This window comes from Pristiophorus japonicus, unplaced genomic scaffold (assembly GCF_044704955.1).
Source record: "Pristiophorus japonicus isolate sPriJap1 unplaced genomic scaffold, sPriJap1.hap1 HAP1_SCAFFOLD_58, whole genome shotgun sequence".
In the NCBI taxonomy this organism is placed as follows: Eukaryota; Metazoa; Chordata; class Chondrichthyes; family Pristiophoridae; genus Pristiophorus; species Pristiophorus japonicus.
The window spans coordinates 1,405,661-1,415,979 of record NW_027254488.1 but is presented as its reverse complement, the minus strand read 5'-3'; the positions used below and the strand labels follow the sequence as shown (position 1 = coordinate 1,415,979).

At 42.4% G+C, this 10,319-nt stretch overlaps 1 non-coding gene across 1 annotated transcript; it reads right to left on the bottom strand.

Annotated features, from left to right (window-relative positions):
• Positions 1 to 6,229: 6,229 nt before the first annotated feature.
• trnai-uau (transfer RNA isoleucine (anticodon UAU)) lies at positions 6,230 to 6,323 on the bottom strand. The gene is made up of 2 exons: positions 6,286 to 6,323; positions 6,230 to 6,265 (listed from the first exon to the last, which is right to left on the bottom strand). It is a non-coding gene; the product is annotated as a tRNA-Ile (tRNA).
• Between the last annotated feature and the right edge of the window lie 3,996 nt (positions 6,324 to 10,319).

The following is a 10,319-nucleotide window of genomic DNA, read 5'->3' as shown; positions in this document are numbered from 1 at the left end:
TCAACAAGGAGGCTCCTAAGTTTAAGTCATCGCGGGGCTAATCTCCACTGCAGAAGACATACCTAACCTAAAAGAAGATGGTTGTGGGTGTTCGATGCCAATCATCTCAGCCCAGGCTATGCTGCAGGAGTTCATCTTCACCTGCTTCATCAATGATCTGCCCTTCATCATAAAGTCAGAAGTGTGCATGATCGTAGCAGATTGATTTTTCCAACTCTAGTATCAACTCCGCAGAAAATGAAACAGGAAAAATATTATCTTTCCATTATTGTGACGTGGTGAAAATCATGGAACTCCTTCTATAACAGCACATTGGTAGTAACATCACCTCAGTGACTGAACCATAAAACCATAGAAATTTACAGCACAGAAGGAAACTATTTAGCCCATCGTGTCCTTGCTAGCAGACAAAGCACGAGATTTTCAGGGTGCGGTGGTCAAGTGGTAAAGTGTTGGTCTCATAAACCATCTGGGCCGATCGAGATTATATCACGTTAAATGCGACATTTTAAAGCTTTTTCCTTTTTATATAACAAAACACTTCATAATTTTGAACTTATGTCATAAATCGCCTCTTAGCGTTGTCTATTCCAAGGAGAAAAATCTTTCTGACAGGTGCTAGTCCGATTATCCCAATATGTATGAAAATTTAAATCCCGTATTAAAACCACAATGTCTTGACGACACGTTTGTCTAATCTCTACATTTATATATTCTAGTGCTTCACAGCTGCGACTAGGGGGCCTATGCACAACTCCCACTATTGTCCTAAATCCTTTCCGATCTCTTAATTCTACCCGTAAAGTCTCCACGTCCGCTTTATCTGAAGTTAGATCCTCGCTTAGAACAGAATCATAGAATCATAGTTATTTACAGCATGGAAGAAGGATATTTCGGCCCATCCGGCCAACGCGGCCAACAAAGAGCTATTCAGCAGAATCCCATGTTCCAGCTTTTAATCCGTAGCCCTGTAGATTATTGCACTTCAAGTGCATATCCAAGCGTGTTTTAAATGTGGTGAGGTTTTCTGCCTCCAGCAACATTTCAGGCAGTGAGATCCAGACTCCCAACTTGCTCTGGTTGAAGACATTTCCCGCCAAATCACCTTTAAACTTGCCACCAATGACTTTAAATCTATGTCCCCTGTTTGTTGACCAATCTGCTCAGAAAAATAGGTCGCTCCTGTCCAGTCTCTCTCTACCCCTCATAATTTTGAACACATCAATAATGTTTCCCCTCAGCTTCCTATGTTCCAATGAAAACAAACCCAGCCTACCGAATCATTACTCATAGCTAAAATTCCCCAGTCCAGGCACATCCTCGTAAATCTCTTTTGAACCTTCTCTAGAGCAATTACATCTTTCCTGCAATGACGTCTACGCAGTATTCCAGCTGTAGCACAAGTAATGTTTTATATAGCTCAAGCATAACTTCACTGCTCTTGTACAATATACCTCATTAATAAAGGTAAGTATGCCACATGCCTTCTCAAACAGCACGTTTTCTTTGAAACCTGAAACAGTGAGTCAATGATGTAAATACTACAACAACAACAACTTGCATTTATGTAGCGCCTTTAACAGAGTAAGACGTCACACGGCGCTCCACAAAAGCTTCAGACAAATCAAATGACACTGACACGGAGCCACATAAAAGAAAAATTATGGCAGATGCCCCAAAGCTTGGTTTTAAGGAGCATCCATTTTGACATCTTTTTGAAACACCCTAGACAGGAATATTAATCAGTGTTATCTCCTCTAGGTCTCAAAGTTGTGAGAAGTTGACTTTTGAATTGGACCCATGGGTGTTGATTTCTTACGCTTACATAGGATAGTCAATGCAAAAACAGGCTATTCGGCCCAACCTGTCAATGTCGACGTTTGTGGTCCACTGGAGCATCCTCCCATCTTTCCACATCCAGCACTATCAGCATAGCCCTCCATTCAGTTCTCCCTCATATATTTATCGAACCGCTACTTACATGCATGCATCTATAATATTTGATTCAACTTCTCTGGTGGTAGCGAGTTCTACATCCTTACCACTCTCTGGCTAAAGAAGATTCTTCTTAATTCCCAATTTGATTTGTTGCTGATTTTTCTTAAATTGATGGTCTCTAGTAGTGGCGTGGTCAATTAGTTCGTTGCGTGCAATCTAATATTCGTTCATGTAATTCTGCCGAAAATCAACCATCTATTGCAGTCACTCATCTGAAGTAAAGGAAGGCTGTTTGCTTTAAGAATCTAATGGCACGTTTTCATCATTAACCATCTGGTTGCATGGGCAGAGCAAGCTGTGTCGTGGACTTTCTTGCACATTATTTCTCTTTGTGCACAAGAAGCAGGAGATTGAATGACTGACAGAAGAATTAGGAACAGGAGTAAGCCATCTAGCACCTCGAGCCTGCTCCGCCACTCAACAAGATCATGGCTGATCTGGCCGTGGACTGAACTCCTCTTACCCACCCGCTGCCAAAAACCCTTAATTCCCTTTTTGGTTAAAAATCTATCGATCTGTGATTTGAATACATTCAATCAGCTAGGCTCAACTGCTTCCCTGGGCAGATAATTTCACAGATTCACAACCTTCTGGGGGAAGAAATTCCTTCTCAACTCGGTTTTAAATTGGCTCCCCCTTATTTTGAGGCTGTGCCCGCAAGTTCTAGTCTCCCCGACCAGTGGAAACAACCTATCTGCCTCTATCTTGTCGATCCCTTTGATTATTTTAATTGTTTCTCTAAGATCACCATTCATCCTTCTGAACTCCAAAGAGTAAAGACCCAATCTAATATCATAATGTAAACCCCTCCTCTCCGGAATCAGCCCAATGAATCGTCTCTGTACCCTCTCCAAAGCTAGTATATTCTTCCTTAAGTAAGGTGACCACAACTAACCTGTCTAAATCTCGTTGCAACCGCTCTGTGTCCTCTACACACCCAATTTCCCACTATTTTTTGTGTCATACCTTCCCCACAAGTGGAACCACTCTGTATCTACTCTATCAAAACCTGTCAAGATATTAAGGAGCTCTATTAGTTCACCACTCAGACTTCTCATTTCATGACAAAATAAATTGAGCTTGTCGATTCTTTCCTGATAGTATACCATCTTCTCTGCACCCTATCCAGTGTCTTGCTAGTTTATTTTATAATATGGCGACCAGAATTGCACACAGTACTCCTAATGTGGTCTAACTGTAGAACGTTCGATATTGGTTATTTTGAAACCAGCTTGGCCAGGCTGCCTGGTCTATTTAAAAGGGGCCCGCACCTCATCTTTTGAGGAGACAGTTCACAAGCATCCTGTAGTAACTGAAGGCCGTTTGCTAACATAAGCTGATTGCACATTTTCAACATTGTCCATCTGGGTGCACGGGCAGGACACGTCGTGACAGGGACTTGTTGCAGCGTAATTCTGTATGGATGCAAAAAGCCTGAAATGGAATAGTTGAGTTGTGCTATATGGCAGACGAGAGGTTAAGGCGATGGAGTGCAAATCGATTGTGTCAATTTACTTTGTTAAGCGTTTGTTGCTGATAAACCTTCCAAGCATTTGACTGAATATTACATAAATTAGGCTTTGAATCCAAATCTCATCAAAACTGTAATTTCCTGGTACCATTATGGAACATACCAGAAATAAACACCTTATCCATTATGCTGCGCGCTCAATGACTAAGTAACGGTGATTTCTTACGTTTTTCTTGATATGCCAACTGAATTTGCTGACTGGAAGAATTGTATTAACTCCACGTGATCGGCTCGGCTCATCCTTGGGCCGAATTGCGAGTGGTGCGAGCAAATTCTTGAACTGAGTCATTACTGTTCTTTAAGGAAGGGTAACTGCCCCCTACACGTCCTGCTATACACGTGTGCAGAGTCCCATCCAACTCCCATGATGCTTAATCCCCTCTTCGTGGGACTGGAGAACCATTTTCAAGATGGAGGCTCATGGTCTACTCAGCAGAAAGTGAATGTTCTGCGTGTTCTTTCGGCCAGCTTTCCAACTGGCATCCAACTGCCGTGCGAGCATTGCTGACTATTCCAATACAACAATATTGGAATGTCTTAACAAAACTAGTTTTGAAACGTGACCTGTATTATCAAATAAGATTTTGAAGCATTAATAGCTATATATTGTCGTCTGTGTCGGCATCCACTTAAGGCACACTCTACGTTAAGACAACTATATTCGGTGCTGCTTTATTTCACTGCGAGCGCGAAGGGACATATCTGTGAGGATATTTGCCCCTAATTTACACCATTCCTGTCCTAGAGTCCACGTCTTTCGATACCCATTGCTGACCTTGTTGCTGGTTAGATCAGCCCAGGCAGTCCAGTTAAAAGTGAGAACCCAATCAGCGAAAAGCAGAGAAATATAAGAGGCAGACACAGGGAGAGATAGAAAGAAGCATGCGAAGACAATAACAGAAAAGATCATTGCAGCTTGAGGGGAATCCTTTTGCTCTCTTGAAATGTTGTAAAAGCGTAAAGGATAATTGGGCGACAGTTTAAACGTGCATCCCGCCCTGGCGGATCTCTAAGGCTCTGCGAGACGGAAATGAAGCCCGGCAGCTACAGCTCTTACTTATTCAAGCACTGAACGGAGCTTCAAACAGTGTAGCGGCGAGCAGGTAAACCTGAGTGGATTTCAGGCCCAAAACATTAAACCTACCGGCTATCGCAGACGTTTGTGGTTTGCTGCAAACAATTACTTTACAGCCTCGGAACAAGCCAATCCTATCCTGCAGGGCAATGGGGAGAGGACAGGGGAGATGAACGAGCTGAGAGCTGGCACGCTCTCGATGGGACGAATGGCCTCCTGCTGTGCGGTAACCATTCTATTAATTTACATTTGGACTTTGATGGGAATCGAATCAATAAGTTTGAATGTTTCTATGGAACTGAATCAGCGAGAATTCCAATGCACGAGCCATTGCAACACTGAGCACAACATTTTTAGTGAAATGTTCAGGAAAATCATTGTTTCTTTTGAATGTGGTGCAGGAATAATTTGGAGATAACCAATGCGTTTACATATCTTCTCTTTGAAATCGAGTGTTTTTCCGGCCCAATATTATTTCCATCAGAGTTATTGATTAAATGTCAAAGCGCCTCCACTCCAGCCCACATATATGTAAATTTGTCATCCTCCGTTGCAATATTGTGTGCTGGAATAACACAGTGAATATGTCGGTAACATTTGGGGATATATCAATTGTACCTTCGATTACTGTCGAAATGTCACAAGCAAAGCGATTAGCTGTACTAGGTTAGGCTCGAGCTCACAACCTCGGCTTTTCTAGGTGCTTACACTGTCAGGTAAGTACTGCGCCATATCCAATTCCGTCGCTGGAATTATGTGCTGATGCTGTGTGGTATTAGTGCTTCCCCATACAGCTGCCTATTCAAACTGTCTTATAATTCCTGCCCTAAAAATCTATCGAGGTTTATGCAATTGACATTTTCAAGTTTCGCATTGATCGATTTTTGTTAGGCAAGGATATGAAGATTTATGGAATCATTGCAGACAAATGGAATTAAGAATTAGTTAAAAGGGACAGTAACAGAAACAGCTGCAAACAAACGTAGCATTTTATTCATATTTAAAAGCAACAATATACGTGCCGTGCGCAACTATGCTGTGGTCAGAGAAAAACGCCCGAAGCTTCCGAAACTCCTGTGGCTTTTCTGTGGCTCTCTTTCCTCTCTTCCCTTCCTCCTGCAAGCTGCCAGTTTTAAACATTGTTTTTAATGTTGCTGTGGGCGAGGGCATTCAACATTCTCAGAACCATCTCTACCGTTTCATTGCTTGTTTTCTATGTTTATTAATTATGAAACTCCTTCATCTACAATGGTAGCGCTTGCGACAATATATTAAAAGGCGGCTTATTGGAAACACGTTGTGATCATAGTTTGGTTTTGTACATAATTAAACCTATATCACTCAAGAGGGAATGTTATATTTACAATAAACTATATCTTCTTGTAAATGTTGGTTCATTCGCTCCCTAGTGCCAGATGAGGAATTGTTTGATGCCCTCATTTATTTCATGTGGGGAACAGGCACGGGTGTTCATTCAGAAATAACCCACAGATTGACACTGAGTTATCCGCAGCAAGAGAGACAGACAGCAGCTTGGTGCATGGCGGAAGAGACAAGAGAGATGGATAAATAGTAAACGGCCTCAAACTCTGAAAAGTACAAACATCACACGCAAAAGCATTGGCTGCTCTAGGTGAGGCTCGAACTCACAACCTCGGCATTTTCCGGGCCTGTACTGCTTTATATGTACCGCGCGTTAACCGGTTGCGCCACTAGAGCTTCACAGCCTGCGGTCTTAGTGCTTTCCTCATAGAGCTGCCTGTTCCATCAGTCTTACGAGGAAGAAGGCAAAGAATCAACGAATCATTCAACACAGAAGGAAGCTGTTCATCCCACCGTGTCTGTGCCGACTCTCTGCAAGAAGCCTTCAGTTATTGAGACTCCATAGATTTTCGCCATAGACGTGTTTTATTTTTTGTACAATGTTTTGTTATTTGTAGTGAATTTGGATGCCCGTGCGGCAAATTTATAAATATATTTGTGCATCTATCTGTGAGTTGTAAATTAAATTGTGTGGAACATTGATAATCAAATTATTTGTGTTCATATATGTGTTATTCTAAATGTATTTGTTTTTATGTCTGCTTTCTTTATGAATTTATCTCTAAGTATCTCCGTACTATAATTGTATTTACGTTTATTTGCGAGGTGTTTACAGGTAACATAGATACAAAGATATACACAGAAAATACATATATAACAAACACAGATGCTCCACAATACTATTATAAATAACTTTGTTGCATTCAAATACATAACCACTAACACAGATATACAAAATATATTTATATCCCACAGAACAATTTGCAACTTAACACATAGACACCAAAATATATTTAGAGCTTTCTTTGATCAAATAATATTTTACTCCTTCCGGTCCTCAGCAAATTCTGCTGTGCCTGTGTTTCCTCTGCTTATGCTCAGTGTAAGGGAAGGTTTAGCCGAACCGGGGTATATCGTTTCCCAAGGATGGGCTGATGTGCGCTGTCTGTGGCCACGTTCACTGCTATCATTAAATAATAAAAATCATCTGGACTTGTGAATAAAGGCATAATCACAACATCTACAGATGTTTCATCCTGGTACACAAATCCATTGCCAAATTTGTTCAACCCCTCACCCGACCCAGTTGTTAAACTTCCCGCGAGGGCATTGGTCCAAACTCTATTGATGTACAACCCGACCGACTGGAACAGGTCCCTCCTGCGCCAGAACTGGTCCCAATGCCCGAGGATTCTGTAGCCCAACTTCGTGCACCGTTTATCCAGACATACGTTGCTTTTTCTAAACTCAATAGCGCGGGGCACTGGGAATAATCCATAGAATTCCTTTGTGGTCCTGCTCATTAATTTCCTCAATTGCACCTGAAACTCTGATTAAAGGAACTCATCCCCTTGTTTCCTTATGTCATTGGTTAGCACATAGATCACGGCTTATGCTGCTCCCTTTCGCCCCTGAAAATGTTCTGCACCCACTCAGTGATGTTCTTTACCTGGCAGAAGGGAGGATACACACCACGCAAGACTCACGTTTGCCGTTGCAGAAAGGTACTGACATTCGAATCCCCAATGACGTCAACTTATGTTACTTTTTCGTTTCAGAAGCAAAGGACTGCGATTCCTGTAAATCTGAAATGAAATCAGAAAATGTTGGATATACTCAGCCAGTCAGGCAGCATCTATGGAAAGTTTTCTGATGACGGCGTTGTGATTAAATTTGATTGACGTGAAGCGTCAACAATGCAATCCAGATACGATCCGATATTGTAATCCCAAAGCACCACTTTGTGAGTATTGAAACCAATGCGGTTACCACGCATTAATCTGGGAGCTAAATTATTGTTGTTGTTCTGGTAAAGGCGCAACAGCAGAGGACTGCAATGAAATATCCAAGTATTTAAGATAAATCATATGTTTTACAATTAATAAAACGAGCCAGTTCCAAAAGACATTCAATCTTCAAAACGGTTTTCTTCCGCCGTTTAATTTCTGCCATGTCTGCCGGAATAAAACACAGGTATTGGCTGTTTTTATTAATTGCAGTTCATTGCTGTTGCGACGAGTTTACTTTGAACATTCTCCATTTAAACATTCTCACAAAAGCCGCCTGACTGGTTCACGAGTTCTCGACATCAATGTTTACTCACCCCTGTGACCGCCAACTAGTGTTTAGGATGCAGCGCTCGCTCCTTGTCGGCAGATGTTTGATGCCCATTCCGGGATTAATTAAATTAAAATGAAGCTTAATAAATTAATTTCATAACATGCTGTGAAATATTTATAATTATTGCAATCGCCATTGACAACTTGTCCCGTTCTGTTTCAGACTGATGGAAATACATGGCAACAGAGAGCCTGCTAAACTTCCAACAATTGAGGTCCATAAGGTCACGTACGATGTAAGCACGCACACGTCGAGGCCCCTCAAATGCGCCTCTCAGAGCGCGATGTGCGTGCGCAGAAAACTGGCACTGGGACAGTCAAAATGCTTTTTGACAGATCCAACGCATCCCCAAGAGAAGGGTGCTTGAGGTCGGAGATTTGCGCGATTTTCTCAACTCTTGCCTGGAAGATCTCCTTCAAAATCTTACACCTGGTAAAGGTGACAGAGAGATAGATAGGCAGGGGGAGATAGTTATGTGCATGTCACAGAAAGAGAGAGACAGGCAGGTGGTTTTGATGCAGAGGAGGCAGTCCTGAGAGAAAGAAAGCGAGACAGAGATTTTGAAAGAGAGAGAGAGAGACAGACTAGGGGGAGGGGAGACATAGAAACATAGAAAATAGGTGCAGGAGTAGGCCATTCGGCCCTTCTAGCTTGCACCGCCATTCAATGAGTTCATGGCTGAACATGCAACTTCAGTAGCCCATTCCTGCTTTCTCGCCATACCCGCTGATCCCCCGAGTAGTAAGGACTACATCTAACTCCTTTTTGAATATATTTAGTGAATTGGCCTCAACAACTTTCTGTGGTAGAGAATTCCACAGGTTCACCATTCTCTGGGTGAAGAATTTTCTCCTCATCTCGGTCCTAAATGGCTTACTCCTTATCCTTAGACTGTGATCCCTGGTTCTGGACTTCCCCAGCATTGGGAACATTCTTCCCGCATCTAACCTGTCTGAACCCGTCAGAATTTTAAACGTTTCTATGAGGTCCCCTCTCATTTTTCTGAACTCCAGTGAATACAAGCCAAGTTGACCCAGTCTTTCTTGATGGTCAGTCCCGCCATCCCGGGAATAAGTCTGGTGAACCTTCGCTGCACTCCCACAATACATAGAATGTCCTTCCTCAGGTAGAAGACCAAAACTGTACACAATACTCCAGGTGAGGCCTCACCAAGGCCCTGTGCAACTGTAGCAACACCTCGCTGCCCCTTAATCAAATCCCCTCGCTATGAAGGCCAACATGCCATTCGCTTTCCTAACCACCTGCTGTACCTGCATGCCAACCTTCAATGACTGAAGTACCATGACACCCAGGTCTCGTTTGCACCTCCCCTTTTCCTAATCTGTCACCATGCAGATAACAGTCTGTCTCTCTGTTGTTACCACCAAAGTGAATAACCTCACATTTATCCACATTATACTTCATCTGCCAAGCATTTGCCCACTCATCTAACATATCCAAGTCGCTCTTTCGCCTCATAGCATCCTCCTCACAGCGCACACTGCCACCCAACTTAGTGTCATCCGCAAATTTTGAGATATTACATTTAATCCCCTCGTTCAAATCATCAATGTACAATGTAAAACGCTGGGGCCCCACGACAGAACCTTGCGGTACCCCACTAGTCACTGCCTGCCATTCTGAAAGTACCCATTTACTCCGACTCTTTGCTTCCTGTCTTACAATCAGTTCTCAATCCATGTCAGCACACACTACCCCAAATAACTTGTGCTTTAACTTTGCACATTAATTTCTTGTGGGACCTTGTCGAAAGCCTTCTGAAAGTCCAAATATACCACATCAATGGTTCTCCCTTGACAACTATTTGGAAACATCCTCAAAAAATTCCAGAAGATTTGTCAAGCATGATTTCCCTTTCACAAATCCATGCTGACTTGGACCTATCATGTCACCTCTTTCCAAATGCGCTGATATGACATCCTTAATAATTGTTTCCATCATTTTACCCACAACCGATGTCAGGCTGACCGGTCTATAATTTCCTGTTTTCTCTATCCCTCCTTTTTTAAAAAGTGCGGTTGCATTGGCTAC